Here is an 18,291-nt window from a genome sequence, read left to right as displayed (position 1 = left end):
AGATTGAGATGCAGGTTGGGCGTGATGTAGGGAGCAGAATGGGGGAGAACACAAGACTGGTAGGAGACATGAGGAAGGTTGTTACATTTGTGACAGCAGCAATCAATTGCACAGAAAAAGTACAATGGAGGACTAAGAAGATAAAGGTCATAGTGGAGCAGGCAGTGAGGTATCTTGGGATCACAGGACTGACGTGGGAAAATGTACAGGATGACCTCAATAAGATTGTGTTGGTTAATTTGCATTATGGTGTTAATCCTTCAATGGAATGCCAGAAGTTTGATGGCTAATGGGCAAGAGTTCAAACAGTTTCTTGAGGAGTTACCAGCCAAACCTGATGTGATATGTCTCCAGGAGACATAACTAAAACCTACTCTAGATGTTGTATTACAAGGTTATGTTGCAGTCCGTAGAGTTAGGGTGGCAGGGGGAGGAGGAGGGTGTGCTATCTTTATAAAGCGGGGGATCCCATATAGGTGTGTGGGAGAGGGAGTGGAACAGGAGTATGTAGTGGTTGGGAGGGGGGAATATGATAATAGTGAACTTTTACAACCCATGTAAGAGACTGGAGTTGCCTGCCTTGGGAATGTAGAAGGTCAAGATAGGAGGCGTAATGTGGTGTGAGGATTTTAATGCTCATAGTATGCACAAAAGGTGCGACGTTACCAAGACGTCTGGAAACAAAACAAATGGATCAAAGTGGCAGATGAAGAAGAAGCTTTCTTTAAATTTCTTCCTGGTGAAACATACAAATCAACGAGAGGCTTGCAACAGCTCCACGCAATGATGGCTTCAATGAGCCAGCGGCGCAACATGACGCACAGTCAGCAGCAGAGGGTGACCTCAGAATTACGACAGCAGGAGGAGCAACGAGAAGACCAGACAAAACGCATCACTAAGGACAGACAGATGCAAGCCAATCTAATGAGTGAGGAGAGACTTGAAAAGAAGCGATACCTACGCAAGGTGCAAGACGAGCTGCACGAAAGCCAAATTGAGGATGCTCTCATCAAGGCAGAGGAGGAGAGAATATACAAGGAAAAGCAACTAGAACAAGAGGAGAGAATGGCACAAGAACTGGCCCGCATCAGCTATGAAAAGCTTAGAGATGAAAAAATGAGGCAATATATAAAAGAGAACAGTGTTTAACTCCGTGAGTTAGAGGGGAAGCTCAAGTCTGCATACCTAAACCGGGAGAGGGCTGCACAGATTGCTGAAAAGGAGTCTATGAGATATGAGACAGTGCGGCAGGAGGCTGATATTGCTCGTAAGATGAAGAGCGAGAATGAGCAGGCCTCTGTGGAGCAGGAGAAGCAAGACCATAAGCGCTACGAGGAGGTGGTGCAGTACCAGCAGGAGCTGGAGCAGCAGCTGGAGGATAAAGAGCACAAGAGACAGGAGGCTTATGAGGAGTTCCTCAAGGAGAAACTCATGGTCGACAAAATCGTCAGGAAGATCTATGAGGAGGATCAAATGGAGAGGCAGTTAAGACTGGAGAAGATAACAGCCACTCAAAGGTACATAGAGGAGTTCAAGAGCCAGCAGACTGAGTGGAGCGGGAGAAGATGGAGGCTGAGAACAGACGCATCCTGGAATTTGCAAGTTACCAGCAGCGTAAGGAGAAGAACAGAATGGAGAAAGTCAGAGAACGAGAGCAGGCAAAAGAACATCTTCACCAGATGCTCACTGAGAAGATTGAAATGGAGAGGCAGCAGCGTGACGAGATGGAGCGTGTTCGTGAAGAGCTTTGTCTGGAGGAGCAAGCCGAGGCTGCAAGGCAGAAACAAATCGAGGAGATGGAGAAGAGAATCAGACAGAGGCTGGAGTTGCAGCAGACCTGCCAAGAGCAAATAACCTTCAAGGAAATGCGGAGGCAGGCTGAGAAGGAGGAGGAGGAGGCCTTCAGGCAGATGATGATGGCCAAGTTTGCTGAGGACGACCGCATAGAGCAGATGAATGCCCAGAAACGCCGCATGAAGCAGCTTGAGCACAAGAGGGCTGTGGAGAAACTGCTGGAGGACAGGAGACAGCAGTACCTGGCTGACAAGGAACGTGAGGCTGAAGAAAGAGCAATCGAACAGGAGAGGGAGGCATTGCGTCGACAGATCATTGAGGAGGAAAGGCGAATACTTCTCAAACTCCATGCCACAAAACTGCTGGGCTATCTACCTAAGGGCATATTCCGGGAAGATGACCTTGAACACTTTGATGAGGACATCAGAAGCAATTTCCAAAAGCGACAGGCTGACATCTTTGATGAAGAGAGCTGAGGAGATGATGAATAACCACTTTCTATAATACACCACTAGATGGCAGTATTGGGTAGATGCCGTGTAGTGTTTGTTTTGGTGTATCAAATGATGGATTTCTTATGGCGATGGTGTACTCAAAAATGTATTAAGTTGCAATGACACATTTGTATCCCACTAGTTGCATATCACAACACCATAAATCCTATCATGGAGGTGCAGCAATTTTCAGGTGAAGTCATTTGGTAATTTAAAAAACTACACAATTTCCTTTATTAGGTGATGATGCAACTACAGTTTAAATTGTTTTAACCCATTATTGTAATAAAATGCTAAACTTTTCAAATCCAACTGCATTACAAATATATTCTGTATAAATGAACAATGCATTCAGACTATATAATATTATTTATATTATTTATAACTTCCACACAATGTTAAAGGCCACATAATCAATGTTTTAGATGGAAATGTATGCACTCACTAACTGTAAGTCACTCTGGATAAGAGTGTCTGCTAAATGACTAAAATGTAAATGTAAATGTATGCTCTGGTGAGGGTTACGGACTGATGTAAACAGACAAGTGTTGGAGGAACTACTGGATGAGAAAGGGCTTGTGAGTCTTAATGACGGCCGGGGAACCAGGATTGATACAGTAACTGGAAAAGAATCTGCTCTGGATCTTACTTTGATCTCAAGTTCAATGGCAGGCAGATGTAGTTGGGAGGTTTTGAAGGAATCTACACTGGGTACTGATCACTATCATATCATGTGTACTGTAGAATTGAGGGAGGAAGAATCAGTAGGAAATGGATTGAGGAGATGGATATATGGGAAAGCAGAGTGGGGTCAGTTTCAGGAGTTGAGTGAACAGGAGTAGATCTTAATTCAGATATAGAAACAGTCAATGATGGAATAAGAGAAGCAATAGTAGGGGCCACAAGGCAGGTGATTCCTATGGGTACAGGGGGGAGAAACAGGAGCGCAGTCCCCTGGTGGTCTGAAGAGTGTAGAGAAGCAGTGAAGTGTAGGAACAGGGCTTTCAGAATGTTGAAAAGGTCCTATAATTACCAGCACCTGATTCAGTATAAACAAGCAGTAATAAGGAGGATCACTAGGACAGCTAAGAGGGAGTATTGGCGCCGGTTCTTTGGAAACATAGGCAGGACCACTCCTGTGGGAGAGGTATGGGGGATGATTAAGAGGATGAGTGGGGTCAGAAGAGATTGGGATCTCCCTGTGCAGAAAAGTGGGGAGATTGTTGCAGTGAGAGATATGGAGAATGCAGAGATGTTAGCCCAGGCATTTGTGAAGGTGCACAGCTCAAATAATCTGACAGAAGAGGGTCAGAGGAGAACATCCGGGGGTCCTGTATCAGAGAGAGATGGTGTGGGATACGTTGAATGGCCCTTTTACATTGGCTGAGATGAAGAGAGCATTAGCTAAAGCTGGAGTAACATCTCCTGGGAAGCGATGAGATACACAACCGTTCAAAAGTTTGGGGTCACTTACAAATGTCCTTGTTTTCGAAAGAAAAGCAAATTTTTTGTCCATTAAAACGACATCAAATTGAGTGTAGACATTGTTAATGTTGTAAATGGCTATTGTAGCTGGAAACGGCTGATTTTTAATGGAATATCTACATAGGTGTACAGAGGCCCATTATCAGCAACCATCAGTCCTGTGTTCCAATGGCACGTTGTGTTTGCTAATCCAAGTTTATCATTTTAAAAGGCTAACTGATCATTAGAAAACCATTTTGCAATTATGTTAGCACAGCTGAAAACTGTTGTGCTGATTAAAGAAGCAATACAACTGGCCTTCTTGAGACTGGTTGAGTATCTGGAGCATCAGCAATTGTGGGTTCGATTACAGGCTCAAAATGGCCAGAAATAAATAACTTTCTTCTGAAACTCGTCAGTCTATTCTTGTTCTGAAATGAAGGCTATTCCATGCAAGAAATTGCCAAGAAACTGAAGATCTCGTACAACGCTGTATACTACTCCCTTCACAGAACAGCGCAAACTGGCTCTAACCAGAATAGAAAGAGGAGTGGGAGGCCCCGGTGCACAACTGAGCAAGAGGACAAATACATTAGTGTCTAATTTGAAAAAGACTCCTCACAGGTCCTCAACTGGCAGCTTCATTAAATAGTACCCGCAAAACACCAGTCTCAACGTCAACAGTGAAGAGGCGACTCCAGGATGCTGACCTAGGCAGAGTTGCAAAGAAAAAGTCCAGTGTCTGTGTTCTTTTGCCCATCTTTTATTTGTATTGGCCAGTCTGAGATATGGCTGAAAACAAGGACATTTCTAAGTGACCCCAAACTTTTAAACGGTAGTGTATGTTACATCATGATGACTCATCTCAGTGACACTGCAATGGGGAAAGTATTGGGCCTTTACAATAAGGTGTGGCAGGATGGGAAATTGCCTGGATGTTGGAAGCAGGTGGTAGTGGTGCCAATACGGAAACCTGGGAAAGACCCTACTAGTCCTTTAAGCTATAGGCCGATAGCGTTGACATCTCACGTATGTAAACTTATGGAAAGGATGATAACGCAAAGACTGACATACCTTCTGGAGAGTAGAGGACTAATGTCACCAGATCAAAGTGGGTTCAGGAAAGGCAGGGGAACGATGGATCCTGTACTGTGCCTTGAGTCAGTCATACGGAAGGCACAGGTAAATAAGGAGGTGGTGGTAGCCGTTTTCTTTGATGTAGAGAAGGCTTATGATATGATGTGGAAGGAAGGCCTACTTATCAAGCTGGATAACATGGGGGTTGGAGGAAGGTTTTTAACTGGATAAAGGATTTTCTTTTTGGGCGATCAATACAAGTGAGGGTGGGGAGCTCTATGTCAGAAAGCTATGAGGTGGAAAATGGTACCCCCCAGGGAAGTATCATTAGTCCTATGTTGTTCTCCATTATGATTGACGATGTATTCTCTCAGGTGAGACCTGATATCGGGAGGTCATTGTTTGCGGATGATGGAGCGCTGTGGAAGAGAGGGAGAAATATTACCCATACAGCCAGAAGAGTTCAAGAAACGATTAGTGAAGTAGAGCAGTGGTCCCTCAGGTGGGGCTTCAAGTTTTCAGTTGTGAAAACACAGACTGTGTTTTTTTCTAGAAGGAAGGTTGAGGAGGAAATATACTTGAAGTTATATGGAAGGAATCTGGAGAGGGTGGGAGGGTTTAGGTTCCTGGGGGTCTGGTTTGACACTCGAATGACATGGGCGGGGCATATTAACAGAGTAGTTGTCAAAGGAAAGAAAATATTGAATGTGATGCGTTGCTTGTCAGGAATGGAGGTGGGGGGGGGGGGGGGCAGATAGAATGGCGTTGAAAATGATATAAATATAGAGCTGTTTAGGTCATCAATGGATTATGGAAGTATATCATATGGATCAGCAGCTCAGACATCTTTTTTAAAAAGCTAGATGTTATCCTGGCCCAAGCCCTAAGAATATGTTGTGGAGCACTCAGGACCTCCCCGGTGGCAGCGATGCAGGGAGAGTTGGGAGAGATGCCGTTAAAGCTAAGAAGACAACAGCTAGCCATGACATATTGGGTAAATCTACAAAAAAAGGTGCTCCTAGAGTGCTGGGAACATGAACAAAATCTGAATACAAGCTTTGGGTGGATAGGCAATTGCATGGCGAGAGAGATGGGGTTGTTTGTAAGGGAGTTTAGCCCCTCTGTGGTTCTTCCTGCTATCCCTCCTTGGTTTCTACCTCAACCGGTGATAGATCTAGGGTTGCTTGAGAGGGTAAGAGATGTTGAGGAAGGAGTAGATTTAGTTGTAAGTGAACATTTAAGAACACAATACTATGCTTTCTTGAATATATTCACAGATGGCTCTAAGGACCCTAAAACAGGGAGGACAGGAGCAGCATTTATTGTTCCTGAATTTAAGGTGGCAGTGATGAAAAAGCAACGGATCATTTATCTGTTTACACAATGGAGTTGTTGGCCATACTATTGGTTGCAGAGTTGGTGGAGGAGGTGAGGCCAGACAGGGTAGTCATCTGCTCTGACTCTTGTGCAGCACTGATGAGCTTAAATTCATGTGTCTCAGAGCAGACAGGATGTATTGTATGAGGTTTTGCAGTGCTTGTATAGGATGAAACAGATGGGGATATTTGTTATGTTCCGCTGGGTACCAGCTCATGTGGGAGTCGAGGGGAATGAGGAAGTGGATATTATTGCCAAGCAGGCTCTTAAACATCCTAATGTTGAGATATAATTGTCAATCAGTAAAGCAGAAGCCAAGTGATTAATAAGAACAGTGGTTAAAAATAAGTGGCAAGAGTTGTGGAACAGGGAGAGTAAGGGAAGACCCCTATATAAGATCCAGGAAAAGGTGGGGGCAGGGAGGTCCTCAGGCCGAGGGAGAAGGGAGGAAAGTGTAGTCACAAGGCTGAGACTGGGACACACAAGGCTAAATAGTACATTGAAATTGGTGGGGAAACATCTGACTGGGAGGTGTGATCATTGTCAGGAGAAGATGGAGACCGTGGAACATTTTCTATTTCAGTGCCAGAAAGGGAGCGATTGTTATTAGATTTGAGGAGTAATGGGGTTGAAGAGCCAGGATTCAGTGAACTGCTGGGGAAATCTTCAGGGGATGTAGTATTTAATTACAAACTCAGCAAAAAAATAAACGTCCTCTCACTGTCAACTGCGTTTATTTTCAGCAGACTTAACATGTGTAAATATTTGTATGAACATAACAAGATTCAACAACAAACATAAACTGAACAAGTTCCACAGACATGTGACTAACAGAAATGGAATAATGTGTCCGTGAACAAAGGGGGGTCAAAATCAAAAGTAACAGTCAGTATCTGGTGTGGCCACCAGCTGCATTAAGTACTGCAGTGCATCTCCTCCTCATGGACTTCACCAGATTTGCCAGTTCTTGCTGTGAGATGTTACCCCACTCTTCCACCAAGGCACCTGCAAGTTCCCTGACATTTCTGGGGGGAATGGACCTAGCCCTCACCCTCCGATCCAACAGGTCCCAGACGTGGCACTTCGCTGGCCATGGCAGAACACTGACATTCCTGTCTTGCAGGAAATCACGCACAGAACGAACAGTATGGCTGGTGGCATTGTCATGCTGGAGGGTCATGTCAAGGTCAAGCCTGCAGGAAGGGTACCACATGAGGAAGAAGGATGTCTTCCCTGTAACGCACAGCGTTGAGATTGTCTGCAATGACAACAAGCTCAGTCCGATGATGCTGTGACACACCGCCCCAGACCATGACGGACCCTCCACATCCAAATCAATCCCATTCCAGAGTACAGGCCTCGGTGTAACGCTCATTCCTTCGACGATAAACGCGAATCCGACCATCACCCCTGGTGAGACAAAACCGCGACTCGTCAGTGAAGAGCACTTTTTGCCAGTCCTGTCTGGTCCAGCGACGGTGGGTTTGTGCCCATAGGCGACGTTGTTGCCGGTGATGTCTGGTGAGGACCTGCCTTACAATAGGCCTACAAGCCCTCAGTCCAGCCTCTCTCAGCCTATTGTGGACAGTCTGAGCACTGATGGAGGGATTGTGGGTTTCTGGTGTAACTCAGGCAGTTGTTGTTGCCATCCTGTACCTGTCACGCAGGTGTGATGTTCGAATGTACTGATCCTGTGTGGGTGTTGTTACACGTGGTCTGCCACTGCGAGGACGATCAGCTGTCCGTCCTGTCTCCCTGTAGCGCTGTCTTAGGCATCTCACAGTACGGACATTGCAATTTATTGCCCTAGCCACATCTTCAGTCCTCATGCCTCCTTGCAGCATGCCTAAGGCATGTTCACGCAGATGAGCAGGGACCCTGGGCATCTTTCTTTTGGTGTTTTTCAGAGTCAGTAGAAAGGCCTCTTTAGTGTCCTACGTTTTCATAACTGTGACCTTAATTGCCTACCATCTGTAAGCTGTTAGCGTCTTAACGACCATTCGACAAGTGCATGTTCATTATTTGTTTATGGTTAATTGAACAAGCATGGGAAACAGTGTTTAAACCCTTTACAATTAAGATCTGTGAAGTTATTTGGATTTCTACAAATTATCTTTGAAAGACAGGGTCCTGAAAAAGGGACGTTTCTTTTTTTGCTGAGTTTATATTTTGTTTCCTTAGGGAGACGGGATTATTGGGTAGGATTTAGAACGTCACTGTCTCTGGTCCACAATCCAGTCCAGTTGGTGGCGGTATTGCACTTTAAAGTTGGTTGCCAACCGCCATTTAAAAATCCACAGAAGAAGAACAGCAGAAGCTTCCGCCCTAGCAATGGGAGTCGTGTCATCCCAAAGAAGGTAAGGCAGGCGGTCTGTTTATCATCGGTCTGCTTATCGCTGTATTCCCACATGGACCATCTCGCGTCTCCTATTCCTCTCTGGCTTGTTGTTAGCCGGGCAGCTAGATAGTTAGCCAGTTCATAATTACTCCCGCAGAATATTTACTTCGACAAAACGACAAAAACAGATGCGTGGATTCACCGACAGGTAAACGTAAAAACGATATGATGAAAAATAGCTATGTATTCCATAGCTAGCTACCTATGTTACTAGCTGTCTCTAACGTGGTAACGCGTTAGCTAATGCCGGCTAACTAACGTTAGCTTCTGAAGAGCTAGCTAGCTATCGATACAAGGCTAGCTAACGTTTGATTTGTGTAGATAGCTAAAATACACCAAACACTCAATTTTAAATCACAATTTGAATACATAAATTAACTAATTCAAGTCATTGTACTATATATAGTACAATATCAAAATACACCACTGAACAAATTATGTTTGGTGTAAATGCATGAAATATGGAGTCATCATAACGTGTCTACACGGGTCACATTGAAATTAAGATTGTTTGTTATTAGTGCCTATCATACTTCCAGTGTCAATAAAAGTTGGGCTTTTGAGAATTTGAAAGTCATTAAATAATTACATTGTTTAAAAGCATATAGTATTGTTATTTGACCTGTTCTAAGTCGTTTATATGATTCAACTCATTGTCGTTTGTGAACTACTACAGCCAATTCTGTATCGTACTGTATTTAGTGTATTTTTTATTTTATTTTTTTACACATTTCACGAAACAAGTCGTGAATACATGTTAAAATGATAAGATATTAATAATTGTTGGTATATAGAAATACATTCCAAACTCTCTCACACACACACACCCCTAGTACATGCAGTATTTGTACATCCAATGCAAGTCAATGGAGAATGGAGAGAGAAACATTTTAAAGTTCTCTCTTTCTCAGATGTTAAAATTTTTCAGATATTAATGTTTGGTATATACATTTATATTCATATTGGTACAGACAATTATTAAGATTTGAACATGTTTAAGATCTGAGAAAGAGAAAATATGATAAAATGACTCCGTTGAATTTGCTTATACTGCATATACTCTAGGGGTGTGTGTGTGAGTGTGGATTTATTTATAAACTCAGCAAAAAAAGAAACGTCCCTTTTTCAGGACCCTGTCTTTCAAAGATATTTAGTAAAAATCCATATAACTTCACAGATCTTCATTGTAAAGGGTTTAAACACTGTTTCCCATGCTTATTCGATTAACCATAAACAATTAATGAACATGCACCTGTGGAACGGTCGTTAAGACACTAACAGCTTACAGACAGGTAGGCAATTAAGGTCACAGTTATGAAAACTTAAGACACTAAAAGGGCCTTCTACTGACTCTGAAAAACACCAAAAGAAAGATGCCCAGGGTCCCTGCTCATCTGCGTGAATGTGCCTTAGGCATGCTGCAAGGAGGCATGAGGACTGCAGATGTGGCCAGGGCACTAAATTGCAATGTCCGTACTGTGAGACGCCTAAGACAGCGCTACAGGGAGACGGACGGACAGCTGATCATCCTCGCAGTGGCAGACCACGTGTAACAACACCTGCACAGGATCGGTACATCCGAACATCACACCTGCGGGACAGGTACAGGATGGCAACAACAACTCCCTGAGTTACACCAGGAATGCACAATCCTTCCATCATTGCTCAGACTGTCCGCAATAGGCTGAGAGAGGCTGGACTGAGGGCTTGTAGGCCTCTTGTAAGGCAGGTCCTCACCAGACATCACCGGCAACAACGTCGCCTATGGGCACAAACCCACCGTCGCTGGACCAGACAGGACTGGCAAAAAGTGCTCTTCACTGACGAGTCGTGGTTTTGTCTCACAAAGGGTGATGGTCGGATTCGTGTTTATCGTCGAAGGAATGAGCGTTACACCGAGGCCTGTACTCTGGAATGGGATCGATTTGGAGGTGGAGGGTCCGTCATGGTCTGGGGCGGTGTGTCACAGCATCATCGGACTGAGCTTGTTGTCATTGCAGGCAATCTCAACGCTGTGCGTTACAGGGAAGACATCCTCCTCATGTGGTACCCTTCCTGCAGGCTTATCCTGACATGACCCTCTAGCATGACAATGCCACCAGCCATACTGCTCGTTCTGTGCGTGACTTCCTGCAAGACAGGAATGTCAGTGTTCTGCCATGGCCAGCGAAGAGCCCGGATGTCAATCCCATTGAGCATGTCTGGGACCTGTTGGATCGGTGGATGAGGGCTAGGTCCATTCCCCCCAGAAATGTCAGGGAACTTGCAGGTGCCTTGGTGGAAGAGTGGGGTAACATCTCACAGCAAGAACTGGCAAATCTGGTGAAGTCCATGAGGAGGAGATGCACTGCAGTACTTAATGCAGCTGGTGGCCACACCAGATACTGACTGTTACTTTTGATTTTGAACCCCCCCCCCTTTGTTCAGGGACACATTATTCCATTTCTGTTAGTCACATGTCTGTGGAACTTGTTCAGTTTATGTCTGTTGTTAAATCTAATGTTCATACAAATAAATCAAATCGGATGTTATTTGCCACATGCGCCGAATACAACAGGTGTAGACATTACAGTGAAATGCTGACTTACAAGCCCTTAACCAACAATGCCGTTTTTAAGAAAAAAGTGTTAAGTAAAAAATAGATGAGTAAAAAATACAAAATTGCTAATAATTAAAGAGCAGCAGTAAAATAAGATGACAGTAGGGAGGCTATATACAGGGGGTACCGGTACAGAGTCAATGTGCGGGGGCACCGGTTAGTCGAGGTAATTAAGGTAATATGTACATGTAGGTAGAGTTAAAGTGACTATGCATAAATAATAAACAGAGTAGCAGCAGCGTAAAATAGGGGGATGGGGTGGGGGGTAATGCAAATAGTCAGGGTAGGCATGATTTGCTGTTCAGGAGTTTTATGGCTTGGGGGTAGAAGCTGTTAAGAAGCCTTTTGGAACTTAACACATGTTAAGTTTGCTGAAAATAAACACAGTTGACAGTGAGAGGACGTTTCTTTTTTTTTGCTGAGTTTATATTGTTTTTATATTTATATGTGTCTATCTATGTATACCAAAAATTATTAAAGGGTTACTTCGGGATTTTGGCAACGAGGTATCCACGAGTTCATCTGACTCTGGGGTAGTAGATAGAGGGCCTCATTGTCAAAAGTATCCCTTTAACATCTGAACATGTTTAAGATCTGAGAAAGAGGGAAAATGCTGTAAAATGACTCACTCTCCAGTCTCCATTGACTTGTATTGGACTTGCGCATACTGCATGTACTCTAGGGGTGTGTGAGTGTGGATTTTTAAAGATATTTTGTCATATATACACTACCAGTCAAAAGTTTGGACACCTACTCATTCAAGGGTTTTTCTTTATTTGTACTATTTTCTACATTGTAGAATAATAGTGAAGACATCAAAACTATGAAATAACACATATGGAATCATGTAAGCAAAAATATATATTTGAGATTCTTCAAAGTAGCCACCCTTTGCCTTGATGACAGCTTTGCACACTCTTGGCATTCTCTCAACCTCTGCTTGTCATGTCTAGCCAAGCAAGTAGCTTGCAAGTTATGCGAGCAATCAGGTGAGGTGATAACGTACACTTTTAAACTAAGGAACTCTTCTTTACAGTACACATCATCATGGCAACTGGTGCCATGATGTGAGAGATATTCTGGAGTTGGCCGGAGGGGACAATGATGGGCTGATCAGTAAGAAGGATTTCATCAACTCCGATAAGGTACGATGCCCTGATATCAAAACTTACTAAGGACCTGCCTGTCAATGGTGGCTTATGTGGAATAAATGAATGTGTCTATTTGGAGGGTTTTTTTCTGGACCAAAATGGGGCTTAGGTGGTGGGCGTGGCAGCGGGTCCTGTCAGGAAATCCAGGATCTAGTTGCAGAGGGAGGTGTTTAGGCCCAGGGTCCTTAGCTTAGTGATGAGCTTGGAGGGCACACTGGTGTTGAAACATGCTGGTAGAAATGAGGTAAAACGGATTTGTTTTCCTGCATTAAAGTCACCTCAGGGTGAGCATTGTCTTGTTTGCTTATGGCCCTATACAGCTCATTGAGTGCGGGCTTAGTGCCAGACAGCTACGAAAAAGATATACTGAACAAAAATATAAACGCAACATGCAACAATTTCAAAGATTTTGCTGAGATCTAACTCAGGCGAGCAGAACCTCGAGATTTCCTTAATATTAGAGAATGCGCACCAGTTGTTGTTAACAAAGAGACCCCCCTCTGAGCTTCCCCGATGCATCCGTTCTGTCCTGCCGATTTTATAGAAAAAACAGCTAGATTTATATTTACCATGTCCTTGTTCAGCCACTCCTTGGAGAAACATATTGTATTACAGTCCTTCAGATCACGTTGATAGGATAGTCTCGAACGGAGCTCATCCAATTTATTCTCCAGTGATTGCACAATCGCCAATCGAACGGAGGGTAGAGGCGATTTATCCACTCTACGACATAGTCTTGTTATGTATCCCGCACGCCAGCCTCTAGCAGCGTCTCCTTCTACGAGTGTCAGGGATTTGGGCCTGATCCGCGATAATAAATATGTATTTCGCCTCCGACTCATTGAAGTAGTCCTCGTCCAAATGGAGGATAGTGATAGCTGTTCTGATGTCCAAAAGCTCTCTTCAGTCACAGGAAACGATGGCGGAAACATTATGTACCAAAAAAGTTAAGATCAGTGCAAAAAAAATACACAAAATGGCACAATTGGTCAGTAGCCCGTAAAATGGCCACCATAATCCTAGATTCTACACATTTTGCCATGGCTTATGCTATCTGAGTGACTCAAACATAACAAAATCAATGGGGGGCCCATTTCATGACAAAAATACTCCTAAATGCATCATTTTTTGAATTTTAGATTCTCACTGACCAGTTTATATTTTGATGATTGTTAGTTCTCAAAGATGATCTTATTTAAAAACATCTTTAAAAAAAACCCATTATCTTTTCTCCATACTTTATATCTGTTTTTAGTTGTTTAAACTTCCCCTGTTTCCAGCTGGCCTGCCTCTTGGTTTGAACATTAACCTAGCTTAGTACTTGAACGCTGATTGGTCATAAAATTTGATTTACTTGTGTTTTAAATGTTTTATTCATTTATCACTGCATTAATTCGGCTTGTCATTTAATTAAAGTATACTGACCACCACCTGTCTCTCAGCAGAGATGCTCCGCCCCTGCTGCCCAGCGACACCACTCAGGGCTACCGGACAGTGAAGGTCAAGCTGGGCTGTAAGTGGGTACGACCCTGGAAATGGATGCCCTCCGCCAACACTGCCCGCTGAGACGGAGCCATCTTCTACCACTGGAGATGCATGGCAGAGGAGGGCAAGGACTACCCCTTCGCCTGCTTCAACAAGGTAAATATAGTTGTTTTTTCTCTCTCCGCCGTCATTCTCACTCTTTGTCTCTGTCTGGCTGTCTTTATTTTTATATTGTTCTCTCCATTACTGTTGGTCTCACACACTCCATCTCTCTTCCCCCCCCCCCCCCCCCCCCCATCTCTTTCTCGCCCTCTTTCCCTCTTGCTCTCTCCCCCTCTCTAGGTGGTGCAGGTGCCAGTGTACTCGGAGCAGCAATACCAAATGTATCTCCATGACGACGGCTGGAGATACACAACCGCTACAACCGTCAGCAACACAGAGTGAGGAAGCTATCTATGACTGACATTACACACACACACATTTTAAATACTTCATTTGAATCCACAAATCACATTCCAGTCATGAAGGATTAAAACATTTCAAAACATTTCGATTTGAATAGTGGCATTTTTAAAAGCACATTTTGGAATGTGATACTTCATGAAATACAATGTCTTCCTATTATAATATATGTCCCCTAAACATTCTGGTATTTGTGCTTTCAGAAACGTTCAACGGAGGACTTGAAGGAACGTTACAACAACATTTGCGCATGCAGACCAAGGTCCGGGCTGCAACATGGACAGAGCCCAAGATCTACATATTTGATGCGGGTCACGAGAGGCGCAGAAAAGAGCAGTTGGAGAGACCATTCAACCGCACGCCTGATCAGGTTAGCAGCACCGCCCCTAAGCATGCCTACAGAGGAGTAGCTGTGAACTTCAGAGACAGAGGTGCCTGATGAAATGCTCCGGGCCTGCCTGTCTGGCTGATGTTTCTCCCTCCCTGGCTGGACCATCGACACCACCTCCACTTAAACTACTCCTTTAATGAACTGCATCATCATCCAGCTGTGGAAGACCATATCCCATGAATCTGCCTGATAATAAAATTTAAAAAAAGGCACTAAAAACCACTATTCAAAATAAATCTATTGTTATTAAGACAATTCCACTGTTAGTGTTTTGAAGGTGCAGCTTCTTTCACCCCTTGTTCTTATGATATGCCTTTTTGAGCTTCTTGTCTCGATTCCCCAGTTTGGATCCAACATTTTAATGCTTTGTTATAGTCCATGGTCGTATTCATTAGGGCAAAACTTTTTGCAACGGAAAACCAAAATTGTCTTTCTTAGTGGACAAGTTCAGATAGTTTCAGTTCATTGTTAATTTTTGTCCTGATGAACATGACCCAGCACTCACGTTGCACTTCCCCGTTTTGCCCTGCAGGTGGAAGAAGAGGAGTATCTGATGCAGGAGCTGCGGAAGATTGAGAGCAGGAAGAAGGAGCGTGAGAAGAAGGTCCAGGACCTGCAGTAGCTCATCACAGCCACCGACACCAACACAGAGATGACACGCGTAGAGTGCAAGGCCACCAAGAAGAAGCTCCCACTGAAACGAGAGACTGTGTGTGTGTGCTTGTGATTTCAAGTGAGTTTTCCATATAAAAGGTTGTGTTAAGTCTGTCTTGTCTCTGTGCTCACCTCTCTACTGTCTTCGCCTGTCCACAACAGGCTGTTCCTGAGATGGCAGGCATCAAATTCCCCGACTTCAAATCAGCTGGAGTCACACTGCGCAGCCAGAGGGTAAGCATGGCCGTTCACTAACACTATCAGTCACATATGATTTGTATATGGATTTTGCTTAGATTGTTCCCCCCCAAAATATCATCCTAGGACCTCAACTTCACAAAAGGCACATATAAAGCACTCCTCTCAAATCAATTTGAGATGGTTTTGGAAAACTCTCCACCAGCGTTCCATTTTATAAGGGTCCAAAAGATCCATTTACTTTACTTTAAGTCTCATAGCTTGTGATGTATGCTGAGAGTGGCTGGAGCATGTTAGACCTGGCTCTAAGTCCCAAATAATACCCTATTTCCTATGTAGTGCACTACTTTTGACCAGGGCCCATAGGGTTCTGGACAAAAGTAGTGAACTTCATAGGGAATAGGGTGCAATTTGGGAGGTGGGACACATTCCTAGCTCTCATTAGCAAAAACCATGATTTATGCCATTAGTGGCGCCCTAATATCTGTAAGACGTAGCAGCAGAGCTTATTCATCTAAAAGACTGATGGGGAGCCGTTACTCTCTATGCAAAATGCATTAGGGCTAAAGGAGTGGAGTTCTCCTCAGATAATCTGTCAGATAGACTCGGGCGGATAAATACATTTTGATCGGCCCCGCTGAAGTGCATTTCATACGACTAAACCGCCAGAGGTGAGGACGTTTATCCCCATATTCCTGACACCCCTGACTTATTATTGTGTGTGTGTGTGTTACAGATGAAGCTGCCGAGCTCGGTAGGCCAGAAGATCAAGGCTGTTGAGCAGATTCTGACGGAGCGGGAAGTGGGTGAGTGCACAGTTAGTCATACCACCTACCACCACCATATCCTAGGACTAAATGTTACGGAAAGCAAACCAAGGCCCTTTCACACACAAGCTATAGTAATAACATCTACCATGCCAATCTCAATAGAGCAAACAGACCTCAGAAAGTATTGATGAAAAAATTGGCTAAACTTGTAAGATATAGACCATCCCAAAAATACCAAGGCACTCCTACCAGGTAGTGGAGTTACAAAGCCTTTGAGTTTGCATATCCATGTAGGAATAGTAAAACAAGGCAAACAATTTGGTTACTGCCAATGCATTGCGGTTTCACACAACCTTCATCAGGGCCTCAAAGTGCTATGAGGGATACTTCCTGTGAGTTTCTAACTCCATCTTTCCCTACCCCACCATACGGAATAAAACTGATATAAACAAGGAGGGACTACCGGAGCTTGTCCGATGAGAAATGCCTGTTTTCATTGTCCGTTGCTACACGTTTTGATATAGTGTACCCTAATGAATACAGCCTGGCTGTCTAACAGGAGTTAGCTGAATATAAAATTGTCAAAGAGAATACATTTAGGCAGTGTTCCAATGAGCACTGACTGTCCTTAGTATTCTCTCATAGTTGCATGTGAAATGATGCAGATATGTTCTGGACCAATGGCTGACAGCGTTTGATGCATTCTTTGTCATTACAGCGTAAACGCAGAGAGTCTGCTTCCAGTTCCTCGTCCATCAAGAAGGTGAAGAAGCTTTGACGTGGACATCGAGCCCTGGGGTTTTATGTGACTGAGGAGGAAAGGAGAGAGGATGAGGTCACATCCCACCCTGGCCTCGGTGGAGTGGCCTGTAGAGCTGAGGGCTGGGGAATGGGGGGGGGGTTAGTCATCCATCACATCACCCCCTCTGACAAATAACAAATAACCAAGCCCCCTGCCTCCCCCCCCTAAATGTGACTGATGCTCCTGTACAATAACCCCCCACACCACCACCACCCCCGTCCCAGGCCCAACATCCACTCTCCCCTTTACAGCAATATCATGACAAATACAACGACTGACATTCCTTTTCATTACTCCTCCTCTCCCTCCTTTGTGCAGGCTGAGATGAGGCCAGATAAACTGTAAATAGCCAGACCGAGCTAATAGAGCCATGGTGGAGAGAAGATGAGCATACTGTCTATTTGAGATGGTTTCCTGGTTACCCAAAAGCATCGTAAGGCTAAGTTCTAACAATGAATTTAGCCTTAATATGCTTTTAGGAAACCGGGCCCAGGCCCATCAATAAGGGGGAATCTCTGACCACAGTTGTTTCATCATGCTGTTTTGTTACCTGGGTGATGTCATTTTGTGTTCCCTCTTAGTGGAGGCACCCCCTGTCATTGCATGGAAAGTGCCATTTCAGATAAGTCAAAAGATTTTTCCTCCTTATCTTGGCTTGTGGGAGAGTTTGATCAAGATAAGATGGACTGCTGTCCTCACTGAATCCGAAAAGAGAGGAAGGCAACCTAAAAGATTGACCAATTCAATAAACTATTTTTTTTCCAAATGGTCTTGTGTGTTCTAATATTTCATTTCTAGCATAGCTCCTGTATTAAAGTCATGCTAGAATCGGTGTAATATAATCGGTGTATAATCAGCCCACAAAACATCTGGAGGCATGAGCCTGAAGTAAACACCAGAAGATGAGGGCGGCAGGTAGCTTAGTGGGTAAGAGCGTTGTGCCAGTAACCGAAAAGTCGTTGGTTCTAATCCCCGAGCCGACTAGGTGAAAAATCTGTCGATGTGCCCTTAAGCAAGGCACTTAACCCTAATTGCTCATGTAAGTCGCTCTGGATAAGAGCGTCTGCTAAATGACTAAATTGTAAGATCCGGCATGGGGTGGAACGAGGTTGAGAAGACAGCGCAGAACGGAGTGTGATGGAAAGGAGTTTAAAAGCTGCTTTTCAATATCTTTA

At 44.0% G+C, this 18,291-nt stretch overlaps 2 pseudogenes across 2 annotated transcripts; both read left to right on the top strand.

The window, feature by feature from the left end:
• Positions 1-786: 786 nt before the first annotated feature.
• On the top strand, positions 787-2,270 carry LOC311130988 (meiosis-specific nuclear structural protein 1-like; annotated as a pseudogene). Its single transcript has one exon. The product of its transcript is annotated as a meiosis-specific nuclear structural protein 1-like (transcript).
• Positions 2,271-5,189: 2,919 nt separating this feature from the next.
• On the top strand, positions 5,190-17,879 carry LOC311130987 (DNA methyltransferase 1-associated protein 1-like; annotated as a pseudogene). Its single transcript, XR_014615335.1, has 9 exons — positions 5,190-5,203; positions 13,797-13,995; positions 14,182-14,279; positions 14,402-14,429; positions 14,505-14,671; positions 15,225-15,401; positions 15,446-15,580; positions 16,281-16,350; positions 17,033-17,879. The product of XR_014615335.1 is annotated as a DNA methyltransferase 1-associated protein 1-like (transcript).
• Positions 17,880-18,291: the final 412 nt, after the last annotated feature.

Source organism: Coregonus lavaretus, assembly GCF_964263955.1.
Source record: "Coregonus lavaretus genome assembly, chromosome: 6".
Classification (NCBI taxonomy): domain Eukaryota; kingdom Metazoa; phylum Chordata; class Actinopteri; order Salmoniformes; family Salmonidae; genus Coregonus; species Coregonus lavaretus.
The sequence above is the reverse complement of the archived record's forward strand: the minus strand, read 5'-3'. Positions and strand labels throughout refer to the sequence as shown.